Genomic DNA, 16,327 nt, shown 5'->3' with positions numbered 1-16,327 from the left:
GCAGAAGCCGTAGTCCTCAGATATAGCTCACTATGTAGTCTGTTACTTTGTGTATCTCTCAGCCAGTAAGAAACCTTTGGCTTCCAGGTAAAAAAGTCTGCACCATGTGATCTCTGCTCTTGATCATACATTTACTGAATGAAAAAAAAAAAGCAATGAGAAATAACAGTTTCTTCAAGGCCCCAAAGGGAAGCTGTTTTGCAGCGGAGGCTGAGCAGATGTGTGTTTGAGATGTAGTTGGGCATCCTTCAAGCTCTAGGAAATGCCCACGCTGTGTACATTCCCAGCAGGGTCAGCAGCAGACTTGCCCTTCTTGGAAAGCAGACCCTGGCTGCCCAAGGTGCACAGTGCCAGGGTTGAGTTATTTCAGGCACCTGCTTTCTTCTTCTTCATGCACTCTGCACTTGTCGTTTGCCAAATGGGGGCAATGACTACCTTAGCGCACTATTTTGAAGATTGCAATTAGCTAATGGAAATTGCTTTTGAAAGCACTGTAGTAAGTTTAAAACAATCTGCAAAGGCAAGACATTTAACAAAGTCCTTAAGGGCTCTGTGCTATTCTGATGGGTGGCAGTGTCGTCTTCTCTGACACCTGTTGGCAAAGATCAGTGGCAATTTCAATCCAAAGTGTCAATCCAAGTCCTAGACTGCTAAAAATATAGGTTGTCTTGTTTTTTTTTTTCTTTCTTTCTTTCTGATTTCTGAGCATCAGTAGAGATGGTTCTTCGTTTGGGGCAGGAAGGAGGCTATAGTGTTAAAATAAGTGAAATGGTATTTCACCCATCTAATAAAAATCCAGGCTCAAAGATCACAGATGATTGCTTGCTAACACATGTTGAACAGCCTGTTACTAAACAGAAAGCCCTTGACAATCACAAGTTACTGTTCAATCAGAGTTTAGAAAGGTCCCCGAGTCGGCAGTCATCTTTTATTCTCCCACACTGCTGTCCTCACTACTGGTTCCTTATGAACACTGATGCCACAGAAAACCAGGAATGAAAAGAAATGAAGGCAAACCCTAATCAGAAAGTACAGCAACAGAACAAAGAGATCTCAGTGTAAAGCAGGGCTTGATGTTGAATTTACCAAGGAAAAGTGGTGATTTATCATCAACGTAGACCTCAGTGTAGAACAGGGGAGGGGGTTGGTGGGTGGAAACTTGCTATGAGTTAAAGGAGTTCCTTGCTAGATTGATCTGATGGGATTCTTGGTGAAGGTCAGAGTGATTAGGCATTACCCAAGGGAAGAAGGAACATTTGGTCAGGTAAAAAATGTGATCGGATATTGAGGATCAAATGTGGGGAGCTTTTGGTGCCACTTATAAGAAATTTTATAAGTACTAGTCACTGGGCTTAAGGAAGGAGGCTCAGATAAGAATATTCACATTTGGGCTAATGCAAAGATCAAGGTAAACACAGCTAAGGAATGTGTGGCTTCCCTTTTGTCCTGGTCATCCTGATAAGCCCCCAGAACCAGTGACTCCAGGAACTTTGTTAGATTACTACCTGGTGTGATCTCTTTGTTCTTTGCCTTGCTTGGTCACTTTGTCTTTGATCTGAGAACTGACCTTATTCCTTGAATGTGCCTAGACTGATATAAAAGCAGACTGGAAAAAAATAAAGTGGCTTCAGACTCAGAACTGGCTGGAGTCATGTTATAATGTTGTCTAATCGTCTTTTTCTTTTCACTCCTCACTCCCTCCTTTGAGACCCTGTTGACTGACTGAGCTGGCTTGGTCAAAGAGTTTGACTAAAATTGGATTCTATAGGAATTGAGATAGAAGTCCAAGATTGAGAATAGGAGAGTGCTCGGAGCCTAACTAAAGCTTCGTCTGGGGCTGGAGAGATGGTGGAGTGGTTAAGAGCACATACTGCTTTAAGTTTGGGTCTCAGAATCCATACTGGGTCACTCATAACTGCTTATAACTAGCTCATTGGGAGAATTTCATGCCTCTAGCCTCCTTGGGCTTCTGCATTCACCTGAACATACCAACATATAGTTGCATAACTAAAACTAATAAAAATAAGCAACAATGCCAACCAACCAGAGCTTCCAGGGACTAAACCACTACTGAAAGATGATACATGGACTGGCCCAGGGCTCCAATTGCATATGTAGCAGAGAATAGCCTTGTTGGGGCACCAGTGGAAGGGGAAGCCCTTGGTCCTGCCAAGGTTAGACCCCCCAGTGCAGAGGAATGTCAGGGGGGGGGTGGTAAGGGAGGTGGATGGAGGGAACAACCATATGGGGAAGGGGGTGAGGATGCGGGCTTATGGACAGGAAACCGGGAAAGGAAATACCATTTGAAATGTAAGTAAAGAAATAGATCTAGTAAAAAAAAATTAAAAAAAAAATAAAAATAGATCTTAGAAAAATATATTTTGGTCTAGGGCAGAATGTTTATGATTGTTCACCTTCGTATTTCAAAGAGGTTGTAGTAATGCTACCTTCCCTATCCAGATAGCCTCCAGGAGACAGCAAGCTAATTGTCTCTTCTTGGGACTTTCCCCAGAAGCTACAACTTGGCTTCCCCCATATCATAATGGCCTCTCCAGACTGCTAACTGCCGTGAAGGATAGCTAGCCACAATCTTGCCAAGTCAACCATAATTATCTCCACTGGTAGTGTGCCTATTGTTAAAGTTGATTTAGAAACACCTTAACTTTTATATCTTAAATTTAAAGTTCTTTTTTGATTGTTAGATCTGGTAAAACTGCAATTATACACAAGACGGTGGTGTGAATTCAGATATTACATAACTTGCAGTGGATCTTGGTCAGAGTCAATGACAGTTATAGCTCCCACTTTCAGATTGGGTAGGATAAATTCTTACCTATTGAGGAAGGAGGAGGGATTTACAGTGCAGTGTAGGAAATGACAAAATTGGGTGGAGATAGATGGGAAGTGGAAGCAAAAACAGGTCCTCACATTCTTTGTATTCTTTCTATCCCCTCTCTCTAGATAAGGTTGATGAGATATGAGTTATTCTGAGTCACTGCCACTCCCCGCTTCAAGTTCAGTTAGCCACAGAGCTCAGAACTATCTCCATTGAAATTCAAGGTGGAGTAGAAAACAAACAAGGCAGTTTAGAATGACTTGCAGTGCCCAGGGACTTCTGGCTGACTGGGTAGACAGAAGCCATCCTTGGTGACTTCATCGAGTCACAATGACACAGAGAACATTTCACATGATTGATGTCTTAAATACATATATTATGTCAGAATCCAGTGCACAATGTGAAAAGCACTGATGAAATGGCATACAGTCCAATGGACAGAAGTCATGCAAATGCATAGTTTTATTTGGTATAATATGGAGATATTGCTCAATTCTGGTATCTTTCTCAGAAAATGGGATGAAAGAGAAAAAAGGCAGTAGGAGAGAGAAAAAAAGAGAACAAATAGCAGAATATGAAAATATAGAAATTAGAGGATATTGTCCTGGGAAAGTTATAGAAAGAAAAATTGTTTTCTTTAAGGTATTCATTCCAAATGATCATAGTAAAAAAATCTCTGACTGACCACACACAAAACACCAAAGGAAGAAAACTACCAAGTGGTGAAATTGCAGCATTGTCTAGACAAGCTTCTCTAAGGAAATGGAAGCAACAGAATGTAGTGACATATATGGAAAGATTGGCTCACAAAAAGACCCAGAATCTGTTCCAGGCCCAGGGAAACTGAGAGTGTGCTTCCAATGTAAGCCTGGGACTCAACAACGAGTCAAAACAAGAAGCGTGATCATCGAGGTCTGTGGACAGAAGAGAGATTTTTTTCCCAGCTCAAAACTGTGGCAAACTCACTCCATTTTTCCCTTGTTTTGTTTCCATCACAGTCTCAGTGGATTGGGTGATACCCATGCATGTTGGTGTGGGGTCTTCAGTGCTAATCCTACGGATTCGAAGGCTGCTTTCCTCTGAGAACACAGACACACCCAGAAAGAATGCCTTACACGTATCTGGTTATCTGTAGTGCAGGCAACATTACAAAGAAATGGACAGCTATAGATCTGAATAAATTTGACTCACAAGTGGATAAAAAGTAAAATAATTGGGTAATGATGACCCAGTAAAGTGCTATCATGAGTTAATTCATTCTTTTCTTAAAGATTTATTTATTTATTTTATGTACATTAGTACACTGCAGCTGTCTTCAGATACATCAGAAGAGGGCATCAGATCCCATTACAGATGGTTGCGAGCCACCATGTGGTTGCTGGGAATTGAACTCAGGATCTCTGGAAGAGTAGTCAGTGTTATGTAGCTGCTGTTTTTTGTTTGTTTATTTTAAAATAATTCCAGGCTGAAAGAAGTGGCCCATGACTGTAGGTACAGCTGCTGAGGAGAAGCTTGAACCCAGAGGTTTTGTGGGGCCTGGGTAACACAGTGAACAATATCACTGAGATAGAATTTATGTAACGTAAGAGTCACCCATTGTAATTGTATATATCAGTCAGAATTCTCTAGAGGAACAGAGCCAATAGCATGAATATATTAAGACTTCATTAAATGATCTTACAGTAAAATAGTAACAACTGCTGTCTCACAGTCGAGAGACTGGGAACCTGATAATTCCATGGTTCACGAAGCTGTGTGCGTCTATAGTCCCATTTGGGTACCCTGAGGAGCTGCTGGTCCTGAGTCAATGATGGAAACCTGGAAAGGCTGACTTTGATGTAAGTGAAATCATCATCATTGTCGTTGTCATCATCATCATTGATGGGAGCAGCAACAACAAAATAGAACATTGTCAGAGCAAGAGGGAAGTCTGAGCAAACCAATGGTGAGTGATCTTCCTTCTGTCCAACTTTGTAGAAAAATTCTTCAATCTGGGCTCCTATGCAAAGGTGCCACACATACTCAGATAGGCCTTCCCACATCAGTTAAGGCATTCAGAACAATCCCTCCCTCAGGTGAGGATCCCTACTCAGGTAATTCTAATTGGTGGCTAGTTGACATTAAAACCAACCATCACACTGTATAATTCAACAGTGGGCAGAATTTGAATAAACTTTACCACACTCAATTTTTGTGTGTATTTCCAACTCTGAAACATTTTTCTGTGCTCTTTTGTGACCAATCACCTCATCCCTCTTAGTCCCAGGGAAAAATTTATCTGTTTTCTACCTCTGAAAATTTACTTTTGCTGGGAATTTCATGTAAACAAAGTCCCATCATATATAGGGTTTTGCATTTCTTTTTGTTTTAAGCATAATGGTCTGTTTTCATTGTTCAGCCAAGTAGTAGGTAGCATGTGTCTGAAATTCAGGTTTCTTTTTATTGCTTAATAGTATTTCATTGCATGGAAATACTTACCTATCACATCCTCCCATTCCCATTCCATTGTGGCCACTTAGATTGCTTACAATTTTTGGCTGCTATAAATAACACTAGTACGAATATCTATCTACGTATATTTTTTGGTATATGTTTTCATTTGGGAGGATGCATGTCTGTTACTATATGTAACATAGTAATATTACTAGAGAGTATGGTAGTTCTAGGAACTGCAAAACTGTTCATTCCAATTGGCTGTACCACTTCTTAATATTACCAGTGATGTTGGAGTGTTACAGTTTCTCATTATCTTTATCATTTTCTAAGATGGTCACCTTGGCAATTTTAATGTGTGGTTATGCTATTCACTGTGGTTTTATATTTCCCAAAGGACCAATAACATTAACAATATCTTTATTAGTCATTTGTATTGTTTATTTAAGTTCTTTGGCTATTTTTAGTTTAGTATTTTGCTTCTTAATGAGTTGTAAGAACACACACACGCACACGCACACACCAGATACAAGTTATTTTCAGACATATGATATGCACATATTTTTCCTTCTCTGTAATTGTTAGGGTAAATAGTTAGGCAGACACAAACTACAAAGGAGAGCTATTATATAAAGCTATGTAATTTTTGTGGTTAGGTTGCTCCTGACCTGGTTAGGCAATGAGTTAGATTTGAGTTAACCAAGAAAACCCACAGCTATATCTTGGTAGCCTTGTCTCCTGATGGTTAAAACACTATGCCTTGGTAGTATTTTGAAACTGTAATAGGCTCTTTCTACTATATCAAATGCTAAGCTGATATATATATATACATATATGTCTGAACACCCTGATGAGAAAAGAAGGAAAACAAAACAAAAAACCCCACTGGAATGTGCCTAACACAATATGATAAGAGAAGGCAGTGACCAATGTGGGGTTGGGGGCACCATGCAATAAGTTGTATCATGAATTATGTAGTACTATAACTTAGTACTTACAAAAGAAAAGCAACAGAACAGCTTTTCTATGCCCACATGGGCTCCATCCTTCTTAAATGGGTCCCTTTCCCATGTTCCTGTCACTGCCAGTGAGCTTGATCCAAGGTCTTTCAGTTTTGGATGTAAGCTTATGGCAGTGACCCTCCAGGTATCTTTGAAGCCTTCAACCTCCTACAGGGGTCGCACCATTGTCCCTTACTTTTCACAAAGCCCCTAGTCTTTTTTGGAGGGCAGAGGAACTATTGATTTCTCTAAAATTCTAGCTTGTAGAAAGATGTTGTGGGGCCGTGTAACCCAACCTAGTAGATCTCCTTTCAGAATTTTGTATATGCTCTACTTCTTTAGGTGACTCCGAATCACACAGATGCTATAAAAATAAAGATATTGGCTTGATCATGTGTGGTGGCAAAAGGACGGAAGACCATCTGAGTGGAAGACTTGACCTCTACATAGATTGTTTATGGAACATGGGGATAAGCCTGGGGAATGGAGTCAGGAGTTCATGATACCATACACTGAATTCAGAGCGGTCTGACTGGGAGTTCTGCAAGCAATAGTTGCTGGAGAGGTAGACTGGTGTTGCACTCATTTTAGATACAGTAGATTTGAGCTGCTAGTGAAGGCATTTTAGTGGAGAGGATAAGTACACATTTGACAGCGTGATTTCTCACTTGTGATAGGTTGGTGTCAGAAATGGAAGTTTCAGTCTTGAGGCCTGAGGCTCTGACAATGGTCAAAGTATAGCCAAATTGAAAGGCTCAAGTCAAGAAAAAAAAAGCATGAAGATTTGTACATCCTGGAAATGAGAGGAGTGAGACACACTAGTCAGAAGAACTCATGCAGTGTACCAGTGTCGAAAAAAGGAGACAGGTTTTGCTAACTAAGTGCTTGTGGAGTTGAGCATCCTCCAGTGTTGTTAGATTCTGATGAGGCAATTGTGACCCTTAAGAGAAAAATTTAAGCAAAGTGGGTGGGGAGAGACAAGGTGATAAAAACATAAGGCTCAGTAAGTGGCTACAACACGAAGGGCGTTGCGTGGAGGAGAAAATCCCTTTATCTGTTCTTAAAGGTCACCGGAATGAATAGACAGCAAAGAGATTCACAGAGCAAAAACATCCCCATTTATTACCATGCTCAGAAGCCACTACGAGGTTTAAATTACCCATGAGCACAACATGATTCAGAAGCTTACAGACCTCTTTCTAAAGGGTAGGTAAAGAACAGAGAATACAGACAAATTTGAGGGAGACTGTAAATGATTTTTAGAGAACATCAGTGGACTTAGAGAACATACAGCAGCCTAGAAAAAGCCCTTGGGGTCGACAGAACAGACATCAGCTTGTGAATAATTATTTACTTTAGCATACTGAGTAGAACTAAGGCAGAAGACAGTGGTAGATGATAAAAGTCTGTCCTGATATGTCTTTATTTTCCTAATACCAGCCCGATCTTCTCTGGCTATTAGAATTTCAGCAAGGAAACTAAAGGCAATTGTGTGGCTTCTTTGATGCATCTTGATGGATAAGTCCGGGGATTCTGCAGAAAGCTGCTCCCTGTGTGGGATAGGAAAATCAAGGCAGCACCACAGGTCTTGAATTCAAAGCAGATAAAAGGTGACTCAGAATATCAAAGCAACAGCTATTGGGAGTATCATTTTTCTGAACCTGAATAGCCATTAGATTAAAAGATGAGGTTAAAACAAAATGGGACTTCATGAAGTAGTGTACATGTGTGCAATACACATATGTGCATATGAAGAGCCCAAGTGTAGAGTGCAATGTCTCTTAGACACCAAAAAGCACCTGGAGATTTGTATGGATTTTGTGAAGCTTGCATCTTGGAGGTGGGTGAAGTCAGGGGAGGAGTAGTTAGCATAATAAGCATGGACAGACAGCAAGCAAGAAACAGAGAAGTGGTCCAGGCACACACGACCCATGGAGTTCATAGAGAGGAGAAAGGCATGAATAGAAAAAGGAGAAAGAAAAATGACCACAATGTGTCATTGAGGGTATCAGACAGAAAATAGAGCTTTTCTTCCCTGTTGTTAGTTTTAGAGTTGAGGTTCCCTAAAACAAAAGGCAGATTAACAAGGAGAGATAGTAACAGATTGTTTAATATGAATTTTATGACACAGAGTCTGAAGACCCAAAGAAGCGAGGAAAGCTCTACATTTCTATGTGAAGAACGATGAAGAAAATGGGTGGTTATGGGACAATGTGATTTAGATGAGTATATAATTGGCATACTTTAATGGTAATAAACTGGCGTGGGGCACTTATTCATAGCCTGCTTGTGAAATTCTCTGAGTGCTATCCTTTCCTCCTGAAGGTATGTGAAGGTCTTATAACCAACTTAGGGGGAAGGTCAAATTCCCAAGTTACTGTTTGTATTAGTTACTGTCATAGTTAGGGTTTCCACTGCTGTAAACAGACACCATGACCAAGGCAACTCTTATAAAGGACAACATTTAACTGGGGCTGGCTTCCAGGTTCAGAGGGTCAGTCCATTACCAACAAGGCGGGAAGCATGGCAGCATCCAGGCAGGCATAGTGCAGGAGGAGCTGAGAGTTCTACATCTTGTTCTGAAGGCAAACAGGAGAAGACTGGCTCCCACATGGTTAGGAGGAGGGTCTCGTTGTCCACCCCCAACAGTAACACATTTCCTCCAACAAGGCCATACCTCCTAATAGTGCCACTTCCTGAGCCGAGCAAATGCAAACCACCACAGTTAACATTTCTTATTCCTATGACAAAGTTGATGATGATGATGATGATGATGATGATGATGATGATGATGATGATGATGATGATGGCAGTTTGAAGAAGGAAGGGTTTATTCTGGTTCACAGAAGGAACAGGTCATTGTGGCAGCAGGCACATGGGGTAGAGGGTCACGCTGCATCCACAGTCAGGAAGCAAATAGAGAAAAATGCCTCTGCTTGGCTTTTTTGATGCTAGCCCACGGATGCCATCCAGTTAGGTGGCTCTCCATCTCAAGTAAATCAACCTGGCAACTTTGTCATAGACACACGTAGAGGCTTATCTTCTAGGTGGTTTGACATCCTGTCAAGATATAAATCTTAATTTTCATATCCACTGAAGGGCAGAAGGGTGGGGTAAAGTCAGACCCCTTTGTATCTTTCCCTGCCGATGCTGAGGTGTGATACTGTGGGTAGAGTTTATTGAACCCCATCGGGGCTGTAGGATGCAGGTGAAACACTGGTCTAGTTTGTCACTCAATTACCTAGTGATTAAAAAAAACCCAGATTTTTTTTAAAGTTTCTAGAATTCTCTCTTAGATATACTTGATTCTTAACACCAAACTGTATCATTTTCTCTTACCTTCAAGTGCAGCTCATCAAAATCTACAGTGTGCAAAAAAAAAAAAGACAAATTATTAAATTAATATTGAGATGCTGTATTTTCTTAGAACCAGATATATGATGATGTGATCTGATTTGGTAGGCTTCCCTGTTATTTTCTGAAATGATGGGGGTGTTAAGAGTGATGAGAACTGTGGGAATCAGTCAGACAACCCAAAGAAAGAGGAGTCCAAAAGTGCTGCATAAGACAAACAATTGATCAAATAATCCTACTAAAAATGGGGTACAGAGCTAAACAAAGAATTCTCAGCTGAGGAATATTGAATCACTGAGAAGCACCTAAAGAAATGCTCAACATCCTTAGTTGTCAGCGAAATGCAAATCAAAACAACCCTGAGATTCCACCTCACACCAGTCAGAATGGCTAAGATCAAAAACTCAGGTGACAGCAGATGCTGGCGAGGATGTGGAGAAAGAGGAATACTTGTTGTGGGATTGCAAGCTGTACAATGATTGTGGAAACCACACAATTCTGAGGAATCTGGAGGTTCCTCAGAAAATTGGACATAGTACTACTTGAGGACCCAGCTATACCACTCCTAGGCATATACCCAAAAGATGCTCCAACATATAACAAGGACACGTGCTCCAGTATGTTCATAGCAGCCTTATATAAAATAGCCAGAAGCTGGAAAGAACTCAGATGTCCTTCAATAGAGGAATGGATCCAGAAAATGTGGTACATTAACACAATGGAGTACTACTCAGCTATTAAAAACAATGACGTCAGGCAAATGGTTGGAACTGGAAAATATCATCCTGAGTGAGCTAACCCAATCACAGAAAGACATACATGGTATGCACTCACTGATAAGTGGCTATTAGCCCAAATGCTTGAATTACCCTAGATGCCTAGAACAAATGAAACTCAAGACGGATGATCAAAATGTGAATGCTTCACTCCTTCTTTAAAAGGGGAACAAGAATATCCTTGGCAGGGAAGAGAGAGGCAAAGATTAAAACAGAGACTGAAGGAACACCCATTCAGAGCCTGCCCCACATGTGGCCCATACATATACAGCCACCCAATTAGACAAGATGGATGAAGCAAAGAAGTGCAGGCCGACAGGAGCCGGATGTAGATCTCTCCTGAGAGACACAGCCAGAATACAGCAAATACAGAGGCGAATGCCAGCAGCAAACCACTGAACTGAGAATAGGACCCCCGTTGAAGGAATCAGAGAAAGAACTGGAAGAGCTTGAAGGGGCTCGAGACCCCATATGTACAACAATGCCAAGCAACCAGAGCTTCCAGGGACTAAGCCACTACCTAAAGACTATACATGGACTGACCCTGGACTCTGACCTCATAGGTAGCAATGCATATCCTAGTAAGAGCACCAGTGGAAGGGGAAGCCCTGGGTCCTGCTAAGACTGAACCCCCAGTGATCGTGATTGTTGGGGGGAGGGTGGCAATGGGGGGAGGGTTGGGAGGGGAACACCCATAAGGAAGGGGAAGGGGGGAGGGGGATGTTTGCCCGGAAACCGGGAAAGGGAATAACACTTGAAATGTATATAAGAAATACTCAAGTTAATAAAAAAAAAAAAGAACTAAAAAAAAAAAAACAATGATGTCATGAAATTCATGGGCAAATGGATGAAACAAGAAAATATCCCAATCACAAAAGAACACACATGATATGTACTCATTGATAAGTGGATATTAGCCCAAACACTCAGAATACCAAGATACAAATTACAGACCAAATGAAGCTCAAGAAGAAGAAGGAAAAAAGTGTGGATGCCTCATTCCTTCTTAGAAGGGAGGACAAAATACTCACAGGATGAAATACGGAGACAAAGTGTGGAGCAGAGACTGAAGGAAAGGCTATCCAGAGACTGCCAAACATGGGGATCCAGCCCACATACAGTCACCAAACCCTATTGCAGATGCTAAGAAGTGCATGCTGACAGGAGCCTGATATAGCTGTCTCTTTTGAGGCTCTGCCAGAGCCTGACAGCTACAGAGACAGATGCTCACAGCCAACCATTGGACTGAGAACAAGGTCCCCAATGGAGATGTTAGAGAAAGGACTGAAGGAGCTGAAGGGGCTTGCAACCCCATAAGAACAAGAATACCAACCAACCAGAGCTCCCAGGGACTATACCACTACCCAAAGAGTACACATGGACTGACCCATGGTTCTGGCTGCATATGTAGCACCAATGGGAGGAGAGGCCCTTGGTCCTGCCAAGCCTGGACCCCCCCACCCCCAGTGTAGGGGAATGTCAGGGCAGGGAGGCTGGCGGGAGTGAAAATACCCAATAAAAGAAAAGAAAAAAGAAAAAAAAGTTTACAGAGAGGGGGAAAAAAAAAAGAAAAACAATTGAGAAAAAGCACCTCTGTCTCCATTTGCATCTTCCCTGGGTCTTAGGTTCTGTGAAGCTGCAGTTGGAAGTATCAGTCATTTCCCAGGAACTTGTGATCTTTTCTCATGCACAAAGAGAAATTCTCAAGCTGCATGGCTTGCTCGGTGTGCCTTAAAGAGCTGACATTCACAGCATAGCTGGGAGCTAGTGGAAACGAAATAACCCGTATCGACACATTTGGAAGTTTTGCATCTTTTTCCACTTACCATGCTAACGTGATAATTGCTAGGCTGATGATTTTTCCAGTGACACATCTCCCTTTGTCAATATTTAGACCTGTGTATAGAAAGCTTATCTAACACACCTGGCTAATTTTCACTCCATTTAAAAATAAATGGAACATGTTTTGCTTGCTAGGCTAGGACAAGAGAGACAGAGAGAGATTTCATAAATAATATTCTTAAAACACCTTTATTATAATAAGAAAATAACTGTAAGAAGTAATTTTCTTCGTTAAATACATCTGATCAGATCTAAAGTCTTAGCTGAAGTATGTGGAAGATCATCTCAAGGACTGAGGCCTTTTACTTACTTTGTTCCTCTCCTCCGCCCCCTCACCCCCCCCCCCCCCAGTCCCGCCCCACCACCCCACCACTCTGAGGAGGGTGTTCTGAATTATACATGCAGCCAGTTACCTCAACTCCTCAGGCCCAGGCTGGGATGAGAAACTGGGCGGTACTCATAGTGGGAAAGCCCGGCCATAGAGATCTTAGCCAGCTTTCTGATTGGCTCACCTTCATCATGCTTTGGGGTTTTGATGGCCCTCCCACTCCTCCCCTTTTCCTTTCTGTGAGGTCTAATTACTCCTTTACAATTTGAATGTAGAATCACACTGACAGAAAATGGGTTACCTGGATTGCAGGCGTTTCAAAGAACCCTTCAAAAGTGTGGAAATACGCGTCCTTTTCTTTTTTTGTGGCTAACAACATCCAGCCTTCCAGTTTGCTGTTGTGTAGTGATGGAGTACATTATCTTGGTATTATAGTTTAGTTATTCTGTTTGAATCTCCGTCCTTCCTGTCTCTCTTGGATTCTTGCTGAAAACAACAACAGTAGCTGAAGCTAGCGAGCAAGCGAAGACAAAGGGGAGAGCGCTGTCCCCAGAGTCCTATTTAGATGGAAAAGCATAATTCAGGGGGACTGAGAATCGTGTCCTCTACTTCCTTTATTCTTCCAGATTTGATTATCAAGCGGAAAAAAAAACCCAAAAATCCCCAAAATAACAAAAACAAAAAAAATTCCAAAACATTCTTTTATCTTCTTCGACCTGTAGATATTTAAAACCTCTAAATTTGTGATGTAGCGGATTAACGGGTAAGGCAGACTAACGCGAAGCTTCAAGTTGTTAGTAGCCGCGTGGGTGGCTAAACTTCACAAACTGGTCTGGAAAGCCAGCTCTGAAAACAACAAACTTAAAGGCAGATGCGGTAGCTAAGGGCAGACCACGGAATGAAGACCATGTAATAAAATCCCACTAGTTTTATGACCTATAATAGCCCACGATCTAAAATATTGCCTATACTTTCCCCCAAGGTGATACAATTAAAAAATAAAGCACACATTAGTTAACAATTTAATTGATAAAGCAATTAATTAACACTGCTGGTAATTTTATAGGATTTTATTTTTTTTTCACAGCGTTTGTTTGGCTGTTCCCCCTTTTATGTTTTTATTGTTGTTGTCCCTCCCATCCTCTTTCCACATACTCTGGAAGGGCTTTTCATCTAACCAAGTCCGATGTCATTCTATGGTTGTGGTTCACTCTACGTATTTTTGCTTGGTACAGGGTTATACATTAATCTACAGTGAGTTAGCTATGCGTCTTTGCATCATCTGGGGACATTTCAGTGCAGACTCCAGGGCCATCCATCAACCAACACTCAGAGATGATTCCAGGGAGATATGGGTGTCACAGGCGATTCTGTTCTCAGAAAATTTGAGGAGTCTTTTTCTCAAAAGATGATATCCAGGGAATTGTAATCCCTTCTGGGATCTCTTGGTCTCATTAATATAAGTATTTGAGGACAGAAGCCTGAGAACAATTTTATTACTATTAAAAAACAACAAACAACAAACAAACAAGAAACACTCCAGGGCAAGCAAATTGTAAGTCTCAGCAGCTTCCTAGAAGAGGATGAAGAATAAAAGGGGAAAAAAACCCCTTCTGCTTGAGGTAAGCCGGAATGGTCAGCCTATGCTGTCTAATAGCCACATGGCGGGGAGGGGAAGCCCTAGAGGAAGAGTAAGGAAGCCCAGAAGCTTAGGTGCTGGCCAGGTAGGAAGAAAGAGACAGGGAAGAAAAAAGCCAGGGAAGAGTTAACTTTTCTGAACAAGAACTCAGATGGACAGATCCAACAGAATCCCATGGCCACTTGCAGGGACTGCTCTAGGGAACAGCAGTTCTGAGAAGGGAAAGCACTCAGTCTCCTTAAGGGACGACTGGTCCTCTATCTCTTTAGCATTGTTTAAGATGAACCTGCCTTAAGGTCATTGACCTGCCAACCTGGTTCTACAAGAATGGAAAAATAAAATCTACAGAAAAATGGGCAGATCTGAAGAGCATAATATTAAGAAAGATACCCCTAACTCAGAAAAATAAAAATCACAAGTTATATTTCATATGCAAATCTTAGCTTATGATTTGTCCTAGTCAACATTCTTTTGCTGTAAAGACATGCCACGATCACAGCAACTGTTATAAAGGAAAGCATTTAACTGGGGCTTGCTTACATTCAGAGGTTTAATCTGTTATTTTCATGATGGGAAGCACAGAGGCAGGCAGGCAGACATGGTGCTGGAGAGAGGTAGCTGAGAGTTCTACATCCAGAAAGGCAGGCATCAGGAAGAGATACTGGGTCTGGCTTGAGCATTTGAAACCTCAAAGCCCACCCTGAGTGACACACTTCCTCTAAAGGGTGTTCCCCTCCCCATCCTTCCCCCATTACCGCCCCCCTCCCACAATCACGTTCACTAGGTGTCCAGTCTTGGCAGGACCAAGGGCTTCCCCTTCCACTGGTGCTCTTACGAGGATATTCATTGCTACCTATGAGGTCAGAGTCCAGGGTCAGTCCATGTATAGTCTTTAGGTAGTGGCTTAGTCCCTGGAAGCTCTGGTTGCTTGGAATTGTTGTACATATGGGGTCTCGAGCCCCTTCAAGCTCTTCCAGTCCTTTCTCTGATTCCTTCAACGGGGGTCCCGTTCTTAGTTCAGTGGTTTGCTGCTGGCATTCGCCTCTGTATTTGCATTATTCTGGCTGTGTCTCTCAGGAGCGATCTACATCCGGCTCCTGTCGGTCTGCACTTCTTTTGCTTCATCCATCTTGTCTAATTGGATGGCTGTATATGTATGGGCCACATGTGGGGCAGGCTCTGAATGGGTGTTCCTTCTGCCTCTGTTCTAAACTTTGCCTCCCTATTCCCTGCCAAGGGTATTCTTGTTCCCTTTTAAAGAAGGAGTGAAGCATTTGCATTTTGGTCATCCTTCTTGAGTTTCATGTGTTCTGTGCATTTAGGGTAATTCGAGCATTTGGGCTAATAGCCACTTATCAATGAGTGCATACCATGTGTGTTTTTCTGTGAAAAAATATGGAACGCTTCACGAATTTGCGTGTCATCCTTGCGCAGGGGCCATGCCAATCTTCTCCTGTATCGTTCCAATTTTAGTATATGTGCTGCCGAAGCAAGCACTTGTATCTGTTCTTATACTGATAAAATATATTTTTTATTTAAAGATTTTAGTAGCTCTCGATATTTGTATGTTTAGTCATTCCTTGTAACTTTTGCCTTTCATTGGTTCACTTATTTAACAAATGAACAACTTCAGAATTACTTCAAAAGTCAAAAAACCCTAAAGAAATTTTATGATGCTTTGTTAGCATTTGCTGAACATGTAAGTTAACATACAGTGCTAACTTTATCACAAAGGATGTTTGTTCAAATGAGCAAGACAGTTTTTTTATTGTCTGAGCATTGTAGTTCTCTCCTTTCTAAGTTCTTGATTTATTTCACTATAGTTCCCATATAACATGTTAAGATATAATTTCTAAAGTCCAAGGTATAATCTTTACTGAAGTACAGAGTAGGCACAGGTGAAAGATTTAATTTATCTGGTAACTTCTGAGGGAACCCGTATGATGTTAGAAAGTTCATTAGTAGGAAGAGCTGTGATAGGGAATTTGCTGAGTCACTTGTTTAAACTTCGTTATTAACAAATGGAGTTAATATCCAACAGAACTCTGTGTTTTCTGTGGGCTTCTGACAGACATTATTTGCATATTTACCAAACAAAGCATCTACACAGCTTTTGGT

The 16,327-nt window shown here is 41.5% G+C and overlaps 1 long non-coding RNA gene and 1 other non-coding gene across 4 annotated transcripts; both read right to left on the bottom strand.

Moving 5' to 3' along the window:
• Positions 1-7,365: 7,365 nt before the first annotated feature.
• On the bottom strand, positions 7,366-12,682 carry LOC148005231 (uncharacterized). 3 transcript variants are annotated; one of them, XR_015622409.1, is made up of 4 exons: positions 12,656-12,682; positions 11,992-12,164; positions 9,610-9,632; positions 7,366-9,511 (listed from the first exon to the last, which is right to left on the bottom strand). It is a non-coding gene; the product is annotated as an uncharacterized LOC148005231 (long non-coding RNA). The 3 variants fall into 3 exon arrangements; XR_015622408.1 differs by lacking the exon at positions 12,656-12,682 and having other exon boundaries at positions 11,992-12,267; XR_015622410.1 differs by lacking the exons at positions 9,610-9,632; positions 12,656-12,682 and having other exon boundaries at positions 7,366-9,346; positions 11,992-12,190.
• A 2,916-nt stretch (positions 12,683-15,598) lies between these two features.
• Positions 15,599-15,706, bottom strand: LOC120093284 (U6 spliceosomal RNA). The gene has a single exon (XR_015623638.1). It is a non-coding gene; the product is annotated as a U6 spliceosomal RNA (small nuclear RNA).
• Between the last annotated feature and the right edge of the window lie 621 nt (positions 15,707-16,327).

Source organism: Rattus norvegicus, chromosome 6 (genome assembly GCF_021556685.1).
Source record: "Rattus norvegicus strain SHRSP/BbbUtx chromosome 6, alternate assembly SHRSP_T2T, whole genome shotgun sequence".
Lineage (NCBI taxonomy): Eukaryota > Metazoa > Chordata > Mammalia > Rodentia > Muridae > Rattus > Rattus norvegicus.
This window is presented reverse-complemented; position numbering and strand designations above follow the sequence as displayed.